The 19,668-nt window shown below is 37.0% G+C and overlaps 1 pseudogene; it reads right to left on the bottom strand.

The window, feature by feature from the left end:
* Positions 1 to 2,214: 2,214 nt before the first annotated feature.
* The window catches only part of LOC147235775 (uncharacterized), a 31,483-nt pseudogene continuing 14,029 nt past the window's right edge, over positions 2,215 to 19,668 (bottom strand).

Raw genomic sequence — 19,668 nt, 5'->3', positions numbered from 1 at the left:
ACAAGAAACAGAGGCGGAAATGACGTTGTCCATACATTTATACGTTCTCTGTGTGTTTAGCCGACTGTTAGTACAAGCATTTGAATCTGAATACAGCAGATATACTGTAGAAGATTGAAGAAACCACGTATAGTCTTTGACTACAGAAATACAAATAATTAATTATTAATATTATTTATTGTTATTACTATTTTATTCATTTATTTTCTTATTAATTATTAATTTGTTTATTCATTATTTCATCTTACTTTGTGTTCAAAAATAAAAATAAGAGATTTTTAGAAGATTGTTTTTTTTTAACAAAGCTTTTCTTGTGGAAAACCTGATGCAGCACAGATTCTCCCAGACTCCAGCCTCCAGCGGCCCCCAGGTAAATTGAGTTTGAGACACCTGCTCTGGACCCTTTAATGTAGGCAGTGTATATGAACAAGAGTTAGTGTCATGGCAAAAATTCCCTATTCAAGAGAGGTCAGTCTAGATTGCAAAATAAAATGCTTCCATAAAATTAGTCAAAAACATAAAAAAAATTAAAGTCACAGTAGCACATGTGGCTTGATCATATTGTAGCGAGTCACAAATGTTGGGGTTCATGTTGATGCTTGTTTTCTGTGTGATGTTGGGGTTGCTGGGAATTTTGGGAGTGTGGTTTGGGGTGCAAGGAATTCTGGGGGTTTTACCTGGAATTGAGTGGGAACAGAGTTTTATTGCTGGCTTGTGTGGCATGGCTGTGGCCAACAGTGGCTATTGCTTGTTAAACGAACGTTTTAACGAACCAGGTGTTTTCCCTGACTGAAACGCTACAATATGAATTACAATGTATTCATTCAATGACTAAACATTAACCATCATGGTTGGTTAATGTTTGAAAACTTGAAAACACCTTTAGTCAGATTCTTATGAATTGCAGGCCAGCAATTATATAAATAGATATAACTAGGTCCTTGTTCATCACATTTTCTTGTTACCAGGGATGGCTAGTCTTTTCATTGTCTTGGGCAATCACAGAATTTGAATTTACTGGAGCTATCACCAGGGGAGTTTGCCGGTCTTCCTGACACATCTTTGGTTTTGTCCATGAAGGTTTTAGATTTTGCTGAATAATCTTATTGCAGCAATTGACTTTATTTTTCTTTTACAATGATGGCAAACAAAGACAGAAAGAAGAAAGCATCCAGATCTGGTCTTGTCTGTACATTCCTTTTACAACATGTATAAAGCAAAGAAATGTATGTTAAAGCCAAACTCCTGATATTTCACTCTTTCAGTGAAATACATTTTTGCATATGAACACAGAGAATAGGAAGCATTGATCCCATGTGTGATGAGAAGAAAAAGAAAAAAATACAAAAGAGCAGAGCAATCAGGTATACTTCAGTTCTAAAGCCGCACTCTCTAAAGTCTCTTTCCCACAAATGCTGCACTCATAATTACCCAATGCTTAGGCGAGAGAGGCCGTTTGTGTGAAAACAAATATGTGTATCAACTGCATCAGCCTCGTGCTCTGTTTTGACACAAGTGAAAGAATGAATCTTCATAGGAAAGTCATTACAATAATCGATTGTAGAGTTGCATTTTCAGAATTAACTGAATGTTTCAGAGTTTCAAAGAAGGTATTGTCCTGCAATCTTCCTAGCAGTAACAAATCCTTTCATTTATTACTTTTTTTTTTCATTTATTATTTATTATAACTAATAGGTGATGGCTCCATTCTCTCATCAGTGTGCAGCATGGAAAGGGTTAGAAGGCTGATCTTTCCCTACCATTACTCAAAAACACTATTGTACCAAGGAATAGGAAGCTCATCTTAGTCAGAATAACAAGTTTTGGTTGTAACTACAAAGATCAAAAAGTCAGTACATACAAACGTTTTCTGGAACTCTTAACAAGATTTTCTATGGGGTTGAGATCTGAAGACTGGCTAGGCCACTCCAGGACCTTGAAACGATTCTTCCGAAGCCAATCCTTTGTTGTCAAGGTAGTGTGCTTGGGGATCATCGTCATGCTGAAAGACCCAGCCATGTTTCGTCTTTACTGCCCTTGCTGATAGAAGGAGGTTTTCGCTCAAAATCTCACGATATATGGCCATATTCTTTCCTTCCTTTAAACGAATCAGTCATCCTGGCATGATGTTTCCAACCCCATGCTTCACAGTAGGTATGGTGTTGTTGGGTGCAACTCAGCATTCTTTCTCCTCCAAACATGACAAGTTTGGGTTTAATCAAAAAGTGCTATTTTGGTTTCATCTGACCATAGGACATTCTTCCACTCCTCTTCTGGATCATCCTAATTCTCTCTAGCAAACTTCAGACAGGCCCGGGCATGTACTGGCTTATGCAGAGGGACACATCTGTCACTGCAGGATTTGAGTCCCTGGTGGTGTAGTGTGTTACTGATGGTAGCCTTTGTTACTTTGGTCCTAGCTCTCTGCAGGTTATTCACTCAGTCCCAGCGTGTGGTTCTGGGATTTTTGCTCACTGTTCTTGTGATCATTTTGACCCCAAGGGGTGAGCTCTTGCGTCGAGCCCTAGATAAAGGGAGATTAACAGTAGTCTTGTATATCTTCCATTTTCGAACAATTGCTCCAACAGTTGATTTCTTCACACCAAGCTGCTTACCAATAGCAGATTTAGTCTTCCCTGCCTGGTGCAGGTCTACAATTTTGTTTCTGGTGTCCTTTGATAGCTCCTTGGTCTTAGCCGTAGTGGAGTTTGGAGTGTGACTATTTTAGGTTGTGACAGGTGTCTTTTATTCTGATAACCAGTTGAAACAGGTGCCATTAATACTGTAACAGGTGGAGGACAGAGGAGCCTCTTACAAAAGAAGTTACAGGTCTGTGAGAGCCAGACATCTTGCTTGTTTGTAGGTGACCAAATACTTATTTTCCACCATAATTAAGAATAAATTCTTTAAAAATCAGATAATGTGATTTTATGGAATCTTTTTTTTGCATTCTGTCTTATAGTTGAAGGGTACCTATGATAAAAATTAAAGGCCTCTATCATCTTTTTAAGTGGGAGAGCTTGCACAATTGGTAGCTGACTAAATACTTTTTTGCCCTACTGTATGTATGTATATATCCATCTATCCAGCCATATTCTGCCACTGAGGCAGGGATGAATTGCTGCATCCTAAGCAGAGCCCCAAACTTCCCTCTCCCTTTAATCCAACTCTTTCAGGGGAATCTGAAGGTGCTCCAAGGCCAGCTACGAGACATAGACCATCCAGTGCGTTCTTTGTCTTTACCGGGCCATCGGCCTTGAGGGACGTGCTTGCAACTTCTCACAAGAGCGGCACTTAGGTGGCATCAGATAAACAAGCCACCTCATCAGGCTCCTATGGATGAAGTCAACAGAACCACATATCCACAAAGCAGAAACCCAATCCAAAGACCACCCAACCCATCTAGAAATTCTATCTATGAAGGTTAGAAAAGGAGTCGGTGACAACGGACAGTCCTTGGGGAGTCTAACCCTTACTGGAATTGAATCTGACTTACTGCCGACAACTTGGACCAAGCTTTGACATTAGTCATATGGGACCAAATAAAGGCCAGAATAAAGGGGGAAAATTGGGTCCACATATTATAGCAAAAGATAATTTAAGATGCAAAAAACTACTCACTGTGGCAATGCTTATCCCGTGCTCAAAAAAAACATGAACTCATATTCTCTAAAGGTTGTTTTGATATGAGTCATAAAATTATATTGCATTGTACAATATTTAGAATGATCCAACAACTCTATAACATGCAATTTGCAGAAATAAAGAGGTGATTATTGCAATTAAAAGTGACGCTATTGAAGCTGATTAAGACTTGATGGTGTTTTCCTGATTGGAATAACAATTCTGCAAATGCACTAAGTACTTGAGTGTGCTCAGTACTTGAGCATGAATATTGCAGGCATTTCTTTTTCAAGGCCACACATTACCTGTATGTTAAATGATACTCATTCAATACCATCTGATAGAGTGAAGCCACTTATACACTTCCAGCCCCCCAAATTACAGCATTCATAAATTCTAGGGGCTGATACACATACATATATGCGTGCGTGTCTGTGTGTGTGCTGGCAAGATAGCGTTGCATAAGAGAAATGCAATTGTAATTTGCATAAGTGCTAAAGTCAATTTTACAACAAAGCACAACTCGCTGATGATAAAAAACAATATATAACCGCTATTTTTGAATTGTTTAATTAATGATTATTTATATTATAACAAGCAAGGTGTATATTACATGCCTCTTTACTGACTGGTTTTGCTAAATCAGTCCCTCACCCACCAATTCACCCCCATCCCTGCCCAATGTGTAGTAATTAAGTGTATCAATCTTTTTATTTCTCAAAAAAAACTTGTGAACCTATAGGTATATATCTTAAAAGATAAGCTTCTGTCACTATTACCTTGCTCAGAATGACAAAACCACAACAACCAACCAAAATGGAGCAACTGCAACATTCAAAGCTGTACTCGACTACAGTTAAATTCAAAGAACACCAGGAAGATCTTTATGGATGAAAATAAATTTAATTAATAAAAAGTTCATTATGTCAACTGTTTATTCACCTGTTAATTGGTAATAGATATCAATGGAAAACAGACCAAAGACCAAAGTTGCCAAATTGAGAATTTAAATTTAACATCAGAATCAACAAATTTGAATTTGATAGGCAGCGCATATTGCTGACATTCATCTTCACGGTGACAAACAGGAAAACATCTCTTGAGGCCCACTGTCATCATTTGAGTGAAGATACTGTACGTTCATAGAGCTATAACACAAATGATTTGGTGGCGAGCTTCTGGTTTGGAAATCTGCTACTTAATAGCTTTATTTTCAAGTTCTTCAAGACTTGAAATGCTATGAGAATTTAACTAAATTAGGATTATTAAATAGGTCATTTTCATCATGTTACAACTATCAAAATTGCAATATCAAAAGCAAAACTTGAAATTCTATAGTTTAGTCATCACACTTTTTCAACAACATCCAATATCAGTGCCCAGTTTTTTATATGCATCCTTGGTTAGAGTTTGCCAGCAAGTGAGATTGCAACAACAACTTCTACTTTAAAGTTTTCACTTCTAGGTTCAACTTAATCCCTTCTACTTATCAGAAAAGTTTTTGAAACACCTCAAAAATGTGACATGGTAGGTGGAGTGGGTGAGGGAAAAGTATCCAAGATTCAGGACGTAAACAGCGTGCAAACTTTAGCAGTATTGCTGCATCCTGTCTATTATATTTTCTGTAGATAAATACAGTAATTAAAATCAGTAAATTGGGTGATTAATAATGTTGCTTTATAAGACAGTCTTCAAAAATGCATTTTCTCACAGATGTAAAGTATAGGCTTACAGGTATTAGATTTTCAATTAATTTCACTGCTGTTTCTTTGAATGAATTAATATGGCATCAATGCGCTACCATTAATTTGCACAATGAGTGCTCACATGTGAGCATAAGTGGTCAGACAGCCCGGAAAGACTGGACGGCAGTAGGGAAAAAATGTAACGGAAGTGGGGGTGTAGTGAAACCAACCACTGGCCTCTCGTAACAGTGATAACAGACGTAACATTGAAGAATTCAAAGAGTAAGCACCTGTAGGCTCTCCAAGAGGTAGGATGAAAAATGGGCCTAATAGGAGGGACCACATGATCATGATACCAATGAAAACTGATAAGGATACCGCCAGATCTCCAGCAAACAAAGTGTGCATGTGGATGGGGAAACGTGACCATGTGTTTGGGGGTTGTATGTAAAGCCACCAGGGGAAATAAAGGTATGGTCAGAAAGTTTAACAGCAACTTTGCACCACTCCAGTGGGTAAAGCAAGAGAGACCAAAAACCGGTTCGAAAACCACAGAGCTGATAGAGTGTTGCTGAAGGCGTGAAGGGCAGAGAGGAAGAAGGCCCCCTGGTGGAGGCAGGTCCCCTGGGTGAGCACCAAGGCCCAGTCCCAACCAACTTGCACAGAACAGAGGCACGTGCAGAGACCAAGAAGCTAATTTAAAAGAACAAGATCAAATGGCCATAATCAAATGATGCAGAAGCATGGCTCACATTTGGATGCAGACCTCACCCAGACACTGGAGGAGGTGTTGCTTGGAGGTGTTGAAGCCAAGCTTAACCTGTTTAGGGATATAATATACCTGACCTGTAACTACAGGTTAGGTGAAGTTATCCTCAGAGAAAAGGGAAAGAGAGAAAATTAGGTCAAAATGAGGTTGGAAAGCGTTTGCTGAGCTAAGCCTCAATGGCAGATTAATTTGGTAGCTTTGTTATGAAATGTGTAACTTTTAAGATTGCAGGTGCAGGTCTGCCCCCCCATGCACACACATGCAGAGTTTCTACAAAGAAAAGCCAGCCATCTCTTTTTGACGTCATCAGCAGTTGGAATGGCATTTGAAACTTCAAGTCTTTGACAGAACATTTTGTTTTCATGAATCTCTTGATGTTGTCCTTCATGTTGCGAACAATCTGTTGACTCTCCTGAGATACAATTTTCCCAAAGTGAGTGTTGAGAAAGGTCATTAACTTCAGCTGTTTTTGGTCCATTGCAGTTTTTTTTTTGTTGGGTTTTATAGTTATGTGACTGAAAACAAGGTTCCAGCATTTTACAGTGGTAGTTTTGGAAGACCAGTGGCATATGGACTGTAAAAATGCTATGATTCAGCAAGTTTCTCCCAGATAATGCCAGAGTTCAATGCTTTTGTTATAAAGGAGTCAAGCAGCACCAACATTAGCCTTGTGTCTCACATGAAGGAATACTTTAAAATCATATAAAAAGAGCTGTATCACAATTTTTTTTTGACTAGTCATTAGTTTATTCTTGTAAGATCTGTTAAGGCATGAGCCGAGAGCTGGTTGTCAAAATTTTCATTTCATTTTGGCAGACAACATCACAGCCTTTGTTAAGGAGAACTGCAAAAGAAACCAAGGAATGCTTCCTTCAAAGAACTTCCCATTAATGGTTACTTGGCACTAATCAGAATTTCAATGAACAATAAAGACTGTTATTCCTACTATGATTAAATAAATACTTTTTTTTCTTTTTCCTTTTTAATTTTAAGTTTTAAATCTTGAGGTCATACATGTAATTTTAGTCCAAGTGTTTGAATAAATAACAGCACATGCTGGGTGCTAGACATGAATTGGTGTCATATACTTTACAACATGTGATATGAACACTAAACACTCACAAACAATAACACATTTCAGCAAGTTTGAGCAACGCCCCCCCCTCTGGGATACCATGTGCTGGCTGTATGCCAACAGCGTAAATGGTTCTGTGAAAGTGTTTCTGGTTTATTAAACCTATTCAGTATTTGTCTTGAAAAATGTGACAAATTAATTAATTTTCTCATTTGCAACTTTACAACAATTTAATGAGCTACCACTTTATGTGTGATAAAGTGCTGCTTTGGAATGAATTCTTGTGGAAAAGCACAGTTACATTTCCGTAAATGCTCAGCAGTCAGGCTGTCTGGGATAATCAAGGGTTCATCTGTGTGGGCAGGAGATATAGTGTAAGTAACTAACAGTTGCGAGTGCCAACTGTCTCAGTACAATGCATATTCCTCTTCTTGTGGTTTTAGAACAATGGTAAGTACAGTTATTATCAGCAAGCAGCAATTCTCAGTGTCTTTGCAACTAAAAGTTAGGGATAAACAGTGCTGTATTTCCACTTACAGGTGAACTGTTTGATTATAATGTTCGGCTCTTTGAGAGGGAAAAAATCTTATTGTTGAATACAGTGTCCTTGAGTATTCCTCAAGTGTATTCCCTTCAGATAAACAAGGCTATTGAACATCAGTGACCAGTGATGAGTAACTTGCTGTTCCATGAAAAGGATTTAATCTTTTATAACTGAACAAGTCCTAAAACACAGTGGCAGGAGGTCCTGCTGGCCAATGCTGCTCCAATATCAAACTCTGTGTTCTTCATGGAAATCCTTAGTATCCTTAGAATCCTTAGAATCAGCTGTGGAAGAGTCTTATTTACTCATTCATTTTTGTGTCTATGCATGTGTGTGTGTGTGTGTGTGTGTGTACAAAAATGTGGGGATTTTCTTATTTAATTGCTTTTTTGAAAATTAGAATGTAGTTCTTCAGGATGTTTTGAAGTGAAGAAGGGTGAACATTTAGCCAGTGGTTGAGGGTGGCACAGTGGAAAGCACTTTGGCCTCATAGCATGAAGGAACCTCCTTCCATTCTGACCTTTCTGTGTGGAGATTGCACACTGTCTGTGTGGGTCTCCTCCCACAGTCCAACAACATTTAGCAATTTGGAAAATTTAGTTACTAAGGGTTAAGACCCAAGAATTTGGTAAAAGTATCACTTGGAGCCAAGGCCCATATTTGCATAACAAAATCCAATTTCTATTTAAAAAGTTGTGGAAGGGCACAAGAAGGTCAAATTACTGTAAAACAAGTGACTTCAGGTAATATCGTATCAGGGGCAGATAGCCATTTGATGCAGGCTGTGGGTAGCCATGTCCTTTCATTACAGTGCTCTTGGCATTCTTAACAAAACGAAAATACAAAAAAATGACACCTCAAATTTTTTCAACTGCTCTCACAGTTGGAAATGTCTAAAGGAATTGTAGAACTTGAAATTTATTTGAAAACAAAAAAAAATACTGCACATGAAAAAACTAAAATTAATTAAGATGGAAGACTAAAAATAGGACTGAAGACAACTGAAAAAAAATGTGCGTGTGTGTGTGTGTATATGAGCGACTGATTCCTCTTTAAAGTAGAACTCAGGAGTGTGATGATGATTTCAAAAATGTAATCCACTAAATCCACAGGCAATCACAAGGCATATTCTAATATGCTTTGTTATCCTTCACAACTGGTTAAAAAGTGGTTTTAGAGAAATGTGAAATGTGTTTCGGGCCAATATCTGGTGGGAAAAGCCGATGCAAAGAGCGGAGTGACATGTTTTTCCTTTATCCCAAGTTTCATAAGAAAGAAATGTTAGATATCTATATTTCAGAACTTAATTTATGATTCGGGTAGAATCATCCAAAGTGCTCTGAAACTGAATGATTAAATATGATATGATGAGCCAGACCAAGTGAACCACATTGAAACAAAAGGCCTTTTCTTTCTATATTAGAAAGTTATCTGGGATTTAATAAGAAAATGAAAACAATTGAAAATATGAATTGCTTCACCAAAGGCAACACCTGACTTTGAAAAAGGCTAGGTCGATATCAAGTAAATTGTAACTCTAATTAAAATTGTTCTATTTACTGCTGTGCAACTTTGTAATGCTTTCAATATTGTATTCATAGTTTAACAAAAGTGTTGTATTGTGACAACATAAGAAGAGATGTGTCACCAGCTTGCCAAAAATGGCCAAATCATGCACAGCATGGATAGTTTGTTTAACAAAAGCAGCACTGCTCAGGACGTCTACAATGTGTTGTATTTATGTTGAAAGAGATTATATTTAAAGTTCTAGCACAATTAGAACTACATTCAACCAGTCATCACAAATGCTATAGTCCAATGGACAGGACCTTTATTTTGTAACCAAATAACACACTATAGGTATGTTTTGGTCGCAGATATTATGAAGGAAGATAGAATAGTTTATTGGTAGATGGGTTCAATTTATAATTACCTGTACACTCTACCTCTGTAAAGCACCCTCCTTTTTTAATATTATTTTAATATGTTTTCAATTGTCATATTTTCAATGTACGGTGTCCCTGGGTGTTTTAAGATGTATTAATATAATTCTTTCTTTTTTATTTATTTATCGTTAGGGTTAGGGTATCGTTAGGGCTTTGCAGTCAGGTTCTTCTTGCTGTATGGAACACATGAACTTCAATAAACAATGAAACCCCTCGATCTTAATACATTCAGTTTGGTCCACAGTAACAGAACAACAGAACTGTTGTTTACGTGAATGATGACTTAAATTACAGACCATTTTTCAGACTGAGTCAAATTAAAAATGATCAGAAGAGCCTTTTTGTGTATAGGTGTTAGTATTGTCTTAATTTATTGAAAATAAGGATATTGCAGTTCATGAAAATACATCTTAAAAAGACCTTTGCTTTTTACCACGATGGAAATACAATATCCTTCCATCAGTCATACTTCTAACTAAGGTCACTGGATTGTTTTTTTTTTTGCAATGACAGTTATAAAACCGCTACCTGCTGTGACAACTACACTGTAAATCATTCTTGTTATAGTCCAGATGTAAAATACTTTCTTACTAAATTATACTATATTCAGTGTTCCTGATAATAACATTATTTCATTTCATTATTTCATTTCATTATTTGATGTTTGTCTTTTTTATATGGCAGTAATTAAGAGGTTTGGTTTTCAAAAACCTGGTAAACCTTTCTCATTTAACCATCCCACATTGGACTACTAAACATGGATGGCACTCATATTGTGCTGAGTGGGTTTACTTTTCCTCAGCATAGAAAATATTTTCTCCCAAGGAGAAAGCTATTGGCCCTGCAAGTGTGTTCATCTGATGGGACCCTGTCACAGAGTTGGGCAGTTATTGGTTTCTGCTATAATTCCAGTTGTGCTACTTTCCCCTTCTAAATTTTAGACACATTATCGTCAAGCTTTAATTGAGGTTAAGTACATTAAGGTTATGTCTGTCAGCCCCCTTTTCCCTCTGCCCCCCTCTAACCCTCCAAACACACAGTCACACATTTAAATACGCCAACAGCACTCTGACAATTCTAATATTGGGTATATAACTATTTTTTACCTCATAAGCAGCCTGGCTGAGAAGATTTTTGGCTGAAAGCTCCTCATCATTGTGCTTACAGCAATAACAGCTTCTATACTTATGAGACTAACTCTCTCAACTACATTAGATATACAGGAGTCACAGGAAATAGCACAGTCTACAAGACAAATAATCTGGTTGGCAACCAGCAAACCATTTCCAATTACTGGTTGTTTGTGAGCCAAAAAGGTCAAGATGCAAGGTTATGCTTTGTGGACAGAGACTATTCTGGTCAGGAAGATGCAAAATAATTCAAGATAGATAACTTAAAGGCTCAAGCTTTTGAATTTTGTTTTGATTTTATGTTTGAGGGGTAATGCCTAACTCAAGTTTTATGGTTCCAAAAGTGGTCAAAGATAGTCAAATTAGTGAAAACGGATAATAAGGTGAACTAGGGAAAGGTTTTTTCTTTTCTTTTTCCACTTTTTCCTGAAAATTTACCTCCAACAAAATGATTATCAGACATTTTTTTTAGATAACATGCTTTTTGTTTAACCTCTTTATTGAACCTTTTGTAATCTCTCATTGCAATTTTGGGAGGACGTAACCTGACAACAACTAAACCAATCCTACACGACTCATTGCATCTGAGCGAAATTTCATAGTAGTGTTCATCATTTCTGATTAGTTTGACAAGACAATAATTGTACAAATACATTACATTACAGTAATTTGGCAGACGCTTTTATCCAAAGCGACTCACAAAAAGTGCAATTCAGTCCCCAAAGATCCAAATTACCTGTAGTCGGAAGTCAGAAGTGACCACTACCAAATAGCCATATCAAAACCATATACATACATAAATTAATTTCTTTTTATTCTTTTTGTGTTTTTTCGGGGGGGGGTGGGGCCTAAATGCGATTAGTGGGGTAGCGCTTGGTGAAGAGGTATGTTTTCAGCAAATAGATTTGGCCAGTAAAGGAAAATAATAACATTGTTTTGCAATTTTGATTGAAGGAGCTTATAATTAAACTGTAAGTGGTTAAGCAATACACAGATCCTTGAGGCAGAACCAGAGGCTTCAAATCAGAAGGTACAAAGTTTACACCTGACCTTCCTTAGGGCGGGTGTAAACTTGAGAATTATGTGAATAATATTAAAATTCATAATTGTAGCATGAACTTTAAATCTACTCCTAGAACCAGTATAAATAGGTATTATTTTGCCCAGTTCAAAGGATTAAAGCATTTGTGCAGATAAGTTATAAGGAACTTAGAACTTATAGCTGGTTTCTTGCCTCTCCTTTGCTGTGGTGTTTCACTTGAAATCATAAAGGCAGTATTTTCTCAGCTTGTTGAGTAAACAATATAGTTAGTAACGCTGTTGTTCTTTTAGAATGCTGTCATTTAACCAGCCTAACCAATAACATTTACATTTTGTTTTGGGCAAAGAATGTCTGATATTGCTTGAAAGTTTTAATAATGAATCGTTGACTGCTATCAATCTTTAAATTGTTCTTAGCTGTATGAAACCTAATATGACACAGAGACAATATAAAGTCAGGAAAATCAGAAGGAAAGAAGGGAAAATCATGGGCTGTTGAATAAACACGAAAATCAAATATATTGATGTGTGATCATTTGTGTGATTTGAAAAATAAAGTGTACATAGAGTTCTGCTAATAGTCATTGGTGTCAATATGTGATTCATCACTATTTCTAACAAATGCAGAAATTTGATACCCACTCAATCTCAACTGAAAGGTTAATAAAAGACTAAAAAAATAAACGCACAGGTAACTTTCTTTCCAAGCTGGAGAATTTGTAATTGATAAACTGCGCTGTTTCCACTCATGTATATAGGAAGTGACTTTTAAACTTGAGCTTTTGTTGCAGCTGAGTAAATCTGAAACTACACAGATGAAAAAGTCAATGGTGGTGAGACTTGAATATTCTTGAGGATCTTTTGGTGCTTTTGACAACTGTAGCTGACATGAATCAAAATAACTACTGAAAACTGGTATAGCAAGTGGCAGTAAAATGGTCATGGAAACTGGAGTGCAGATGCTTGCCTTAGTTGTCAAAAGATATCCATTGAACATCTGTGATTTTGAACCGCAGAAATATTTACGTTACATAAGTGCAGGACTATCGGTTTCAAAAACAGTATAGGATGCTTCCGCATAGACAATTCACATCGAGTCAGTCAAGGTATAAAAACATATAAAAGGACTAGATCAAAAAAAAACAAAATTGTCGGTGACCAAATATCCCCACATATGTGGGTTTTGTTTGAGATCTATGCAAGATCATGAATGCATAGTCAGTAATAGCTTTCCAATATGAAAAGATTACCGTATTTTGTTTGGATTTCAAGGATTTGGAGCAGCGCCTGAATGTTGCTTGCATGCCATTTTTAATTCTTCCCAGTAAACACATAACCAAGGCATTGCACTGATTACAAAACAAGCCCAGTAGATGTTCAACAGTTTCAAACAAATTCAGAGAAGTCTTCTATGTAGGACATAGTAATGAGTGACACTAATCATCTGCATTACCACTGAAAGTCACAACAAAAAATAAGGTGCGAGAACAGACAAAACATTTGAGTGTAAGATTTATCATTGAACATTAAAGCTGGAAAAAAATATGCTCATGAATTATGGTTGACCATGAATGCTGAAATGTGCATTGGCAAATTCAGTTACAGAAAACTAATTGGAAACTGCTTGTAAAATGTGACAAAACAGTTCAGTAATATTAAATTCATCTATCACCCCAAAATATTAAACAGGGCCTTTGATTTGGAATTTCTACAATGTGAGTAAAAAATACATACAATACAGACTTTCCCCATTGTGCAACACTGGGCTATACTTAAACAACTTTTGTATTTCTCACTGCCTGCCTTTCTGAGTTGGATCTTTGTGTATCATCTTTGTCTTGTTGCCATGGCCAATACAAGGTCATCTCTGGATCTCTGTAGGCATGCCTCTTGGACTGCAAGTTTGATTTGGCAAAAATGCATAAAGGGCCTCTGGTACATGTTTCGGTGGCCTTCTTGGTTCAGGGGCCTGCAGTTGAGAAAGAAAAGGCCATTCTATGAAGACCGCTCCTTACCAAAGCATGATTTTGCCTTGTTCTACTCTCTTATTTTCAGGGAGATATTTTGACTGTTCAGAGTTTATTTTTTACCTCCCCACAGGATTCTGATTTTTTTGAGGCCTTTTTTTCAGTTTGAATGTGGAGGTGTCATGGGCATAGGATGGGCTATAGGCAAAAGGATAGCATGTGAAGTTGATGTGCAATCCAACATTTTCCTTTAGAAAGCACTGTCTACCTACTATATCTAGCCAAAATTTCTCAACACAGAGAATTCATTTCTGCCAATCTCTGCAATTGTTTTAACTGGAAGAAACTTTTGTTTTTCTGATGTTATTTTTTTTGGTTTCTCAAATACTCTGTATCTGTCAAACATCTCTCTCTACAATCAATTAATGATAAGGGTATCCATGATGAGATTGAAAAAACATGCAAACAAAAACAACAGATCAGTTTGATGGTGTCACTGTGTTATCTCAAACCATGTTGATTATCTGTAACATTGAATAATTGTATTTGGTTTGTCTGCTATAGTTCCTCAGTTTATTTAGACAGAAAATATAGTACCTGTGAGCTAAACCACCATTTTGTCAAAAGCGAAATGCCCTGAACCCTCTACCAACATGAAACCGATAAACTAACATATTGCAATTCTGGAATTTTGAATTCGAACATTTTCGAACGTTAGAATTCAACTGAACTGAAATGCGAAAGTTTGATTCTAGATACCTATACAATTAAATATCTTTTCAAGAAATGTGACTGCAATTCTTATCTTGTGCACAGGTGATAATAAAAATAACAACAGTTAGCCAGTTTCTGTCGGTTTTCAGTTGAACTGGAATTAGTTTCAATACTCATCCCAGCAAACAACGTGTTATTATTGTTCTTGATCAAATTCTTTATATATTTTGCAAAAAGGATGTCAAAATGCATGGCCAGATTCTATTCAAATAGATAAAATGAAAACTACTAGGTAGGATTCAGTTCAAAATAAATGCAATGCTCCAGATTTTTAAAATATGTAGGTCATTTTTAAAATCAAACAATGTACAGAAAGTACAATAAGCCCTATACCTCACATGAAATTACAACAGATCCACTTATCATTTAATATACAACATTACAATATACAAAGTCCTAAAAAGTTGTTCTCCTGGATGGTGCCAATCTCTTTTAGTACAATGTTACATTTAAGAGTAAAAGGACTGTGTTGAGAAGCGAGAACTATCAAGAGAAGCCGATATACCGAAAAACATTGCCAATATTTCTTTTAAGTCAAACTGAAACAAAAGCAGTATGCTGCAGAAAGAAGGTGACATCATCCTGTTATTTTTTTCCACTGTCTCCTCCAGACAGATGTATAGTTAAAATCCATTAAAAACACAGTGAATGCAATAAGACACCACTAGATGATTTAAGAATACTTCTCCAATTACGTTTTGCTGTGCTTAAGTGCATTGGATGTGCACTCTCTGATCTGTGGGCCAAACCAAGAAAAAGGAAAATGGATGGTGTATATTTTATTGCTGTAATCCTAATGACATGGTCATGGATGCCAGTCATGCACACACTGTTCTCGTTTCTCTCTATCACTTTTTTTGCTATCAGTGAAAGTGTCCCAACAGTCAGCAAAATAATTCTGAATTGTACTTTGCTTTAATGTCTTGACAATTTTAAACTAGACTAGTATAGCTGATACATCATAAGGGTGTACATTGGGAGTGATAGCTTTGGGAAAAATGCAATATTGGCTTCAGAGAGGAAATAGTACTTTCCTCATAAGGCACTGTGCTCAGTTTTAATTCTTGTTGAATACACAATATAGTCAAACTGGGGCTATCAAAGTTAACCCAATTGTCATCAGGCCAGAGGTGGGTACACCCTGGACCAGTTACCAAACAATCACAGTGTTGGGATCTGGGATCATGTGTCTGTGTGCAGCTCCTTTCACCTCAGTCCTTCACCAGTGAAACTGATTGAGCCAGAGAATGGATTTCAGCTGGGGTGCAGTGCACACCCACAGGTCAACAGGTCTCGTCAGGTTGAGCATAAGAGGAGGCTGCTGCCAGATTGTTAAACTACAGGGGAACTAAAGAGGAATGGAGATTAGTCGCAGCAAGACAGAGTATATGAGAGTGGATAAGAGGAACCCGTGTGGAACGGTGAGGCTACTGGGAGTGGAGATCGAGAAGTCCGAGGATTTCAGGTACTTGGGGTCAACAGTGCAGAGCAACAGAGAATGACGGTGAAGAGACGGGTTCAAGCAGGTTGGAATGGGTGGAGAAAAGTGCCAGGAGTATTCTGCGATGGAAGACTATCAGCCAGAATGAAAGGAAAAGTTTACAAGTCAGTGGTGGTCTCAGTGGTGAGACCAGCGATGCTGTATGGCCTACAATGACGTTACAATGATGAAAAGACAGAAGGCAGAGATAGAGGTTGCAGAGATAAAGATGCTAAGGTTCTCTTTGGGAGTGACCAGCATGGATAGGATCAGGAATGAGTATATCAGAGGAACAGCACATGTTAGCTGTTTTGGAGAGAAGGTCAGAGAAACCAGACTGAGATTGTTTGGTCATTTACAGAGTGAATATATTGGTAGACAGATGCTGGAATTGTAGCTGCCAGGCAGGAGGTCTCAAGGAAGGCCAAAGGGAAGATATATGGACGTAGTGTGAGAGAATATGTTCGTAGTTGGTGTGACAGAGGAGGATACAGAGAATAGGGTTAGATGGAGAAGGTCGATTCGCTGTGGTGACCCCTGAAGGGAAAAGCCGGAGGGAGAAGAAGAGAGCCTTCTTGCAAACTCCAAAAGGACCCCTTCAGAATCAAACCAGGAGCGATTCCCTGTGAGGCGGAAGCACTAATCACTGTGCAGCAGATTATTCAATCATGCTATCTAAATTAATTAGATGTGCAACATTCTTTTAAGAGCATGCAATGCAGTTTAATTAAATTGGTCCACAGGGGTAAATAGATTAATAAATCTCCATTTGACAAAAAATAGTCAATAGCCAAATTAACTTGATATGCTGTACAGTATCAAATATCTGATCTTGGTAATCATCATAGATGGTGCCTCAAAGAAATTGTTTAAATAGATTTTATTAACCTCTCACAGTTAAGATTTATGATGCAATAATGCTGTTATTATTATGATGTTTGTGTAGGACAAACATGTCTTACTTGTTTGATACACACTGATATACGGTGATTATTTTCTGCCTTTCTATTGCTTGGAATGGAAAACAGATGCAAGTCTTCAAAGAGCAAGAGGGGTTAGAGTTTAGCTGACGTTAAGTTGAGTCATGACTTCTTTTTTTAAATCTCCATGTACCGTCCTATCTCATCTCTGGAAACAATCCAACATTGAAATTGTGTTGAAGGCACTTTGCAAATTGCATTGATCTTTCCTTGGACCTGCTTCCCACCTGCCACCCATCAGAATGCTGTGCACATTCTCCACGTTTGTGTGCTGAGGCTGGGAAAGACAGGCAGAGATAGTTGTTCTAAACCTGTGGTTAAATGTGCATACACAACCTCATGCACATTGGCAATGTAATTCGGCATGCATCTAGATTGTAATGAATAGGAATGACATAAATTGTGTAAAAACAAATAAGGATGTGTGTCTATTAATTTTTATATAGCCCCACTGACCCCTGTTTACAGATTATATTGTATACAATATTTATATATTTTAGATCGTATCATATTAAACTTGTCACTCCTGCATTTTTTGATGAATTTCAAATTCTGACAGAATTCTACCCAATTTTATCAAATTCAAACACAGCTATGAGCCAAGAAGGAATGTCTTCTTTACATCTGATGTAAACTCTCCAAGCTATATGCAGTAACAGTGACATTGCAGTTGGAAGTGGTCTCAGACTCCAACACAATCACACAAACAGACACACACATTTTAGTAAATATATATTTTTGCAGAGTTAAAGCTTTTTAAAGCAGAAAGAGAAGCTGTAATTTTTCCTTCAGTGTGGGGGTAATGAGAACAGAGGACAGGCTGTTTGTTTGTCACACTTTGTATGAAACAAGGTCTTGCCCATTGATAACTGTCATTTGCTAAATAAACATGGCTATTAAGCTGCCTTAGGAGCACAGGTTGTTTTACTGCACTTTCCCCGGAAAAAGCTTTGTGATTATAATTTTTAGGGAAGCGGCATTATCACACTTTTTGCAGGTCTAGATTTGTCTATAGGCTCCACTTAGCCCCACACATCAAAGCATAAAAGAGCATCCAATGCTTGAACCAGCAATATGTGCCCAAGTTCTCCACGCCATCACTTCTCTCCATCACCCTCCTTTCTTCCCCACCAACAGGCTTCAAATCTTGATTCAAAATTATCAAGTATGCACCAGTGCGTTACAACAAACTTCACATGCAGTATAATCAACACAGCAACTACTACATTCTCTTGACAACCCATCATTTAAAATAACATCTACCTGTCCCCTTGAAAGAAAGATGAAAGTAAAAATGAAAGAAATGTAGTTGAGATGTAGCAGAAGCCTCAATAGAATCAATTACTGTCATTGCCATGTGCCAGGAAGTGATAAATAAGCAGGTATTCAGAAGACAGCTGCCAGTATGGATCTGATGGTGTGACCAGATATAGTTTTATGCCAGTAACAATGGGGTTCAGAGACAATGAATGCACATGGATGGACAGAACAGGAATGCAACGCTTATCACTTTCAATTAAAATAATAAATATGCAGGTATTTGCTAAAAAAAATTCAGACTATGGTCTAAATAGCATCTCCATGTTGTATCATCAAGCGACATATTAATCACAACTGATGCATTATTCCAATGTGACGGGTTGATTTTAAAGCAATCTTTACACTAACAAGCAGTTTATGAGTAAATATAAATTTATAAGGGACAAGCATTTTAAATGTGCAGAAGCAGTAGCTGGTAACATTTAGAATAGTCACTTGTATGAGAGATTTTTTTTATTGATTTTTATTTCACTTATTTTTTACTAATACAGCCACAATGAATTTGAAGTTGGAGGTTTTGCATGAATTTTAAGGATATACATTTTTGTTTGAGAGGCCAAATCTCTTCCGGCAGGATTTGAAAATGTAAACACCAGATGCGATTTGGATTTAAAAGGATTCATTGTAGCTAACTGGAGTACATATGAAACTGACCTCTTGACATACTGTTGAGATTTCTTTATGTGAAAGCACATTTTGTGTATAGAAAAAATTATAGCAATAGTTATTAAAAAAAAGCCTTGTAAAAAAAGTTTATATGACACAATTTGTCCCATATAAAGCATCACAGAAGAACAAATACAGGTCTCAACCATTTTGCAACCTTCCACACATTCATGTTAAAAGCCATTTGTCCTCGTGGAAAAATTGCAATATAGTTCTGCAATTCTGTATCAGTTACATTGAGAAAATGAAGCATGTCAAATAGGTATGAAAACCCTACATAAAGAGCAAGATAGTAGCTCAAATCTAATTATTTTATGTAATCATCCTCAGTGCTTGGGTAAGTAAATTAACTCGTTTGATTACTCATCAACTGAACTTTTTTTGTCATAGACAAAATTATCTAAGAGTCTTTGAAGGCGTGTGTTGCTTGTTCACTGATGCAGAATTCCCACTGTGAGCCTCATTATGTATATTACTGATGTAGATCCAGCTTTGATGATCAATCACTTCTTTGCAGAATAGAACTTGTGTCATAAAAAAAGAAGAGGAGGAAAACAAAAACAGTCACTGACTGAAAGCCAAAACGTCATTGCACTTAGCCAAGAGAATATATAGATTTTTGTTGGCTGACTAAAAAGGAGTTTCTTTTTAAATAACTACTGTTATC

This window comes from Fistularia commersonii, chromosome 3 (genome assembly GCF_037954325.1).
Source record: "Fistularia commersonii isolate RoL2024-O1a breed Wild chromosome 3, RoL_Fcom_v1.0, whole genome shotgun sequence".
Classification (NCBI taxonomy): domain Eukaryota; kingdom Metazoa; phylum Chordata; class Actinopteri; order Syngnathiformes; family Fistulariidae; genus Fistularia; species Fistularia commersonii.
This window is presented reverse-complemented; position numbering and strand designations above follow the sequence as displayed.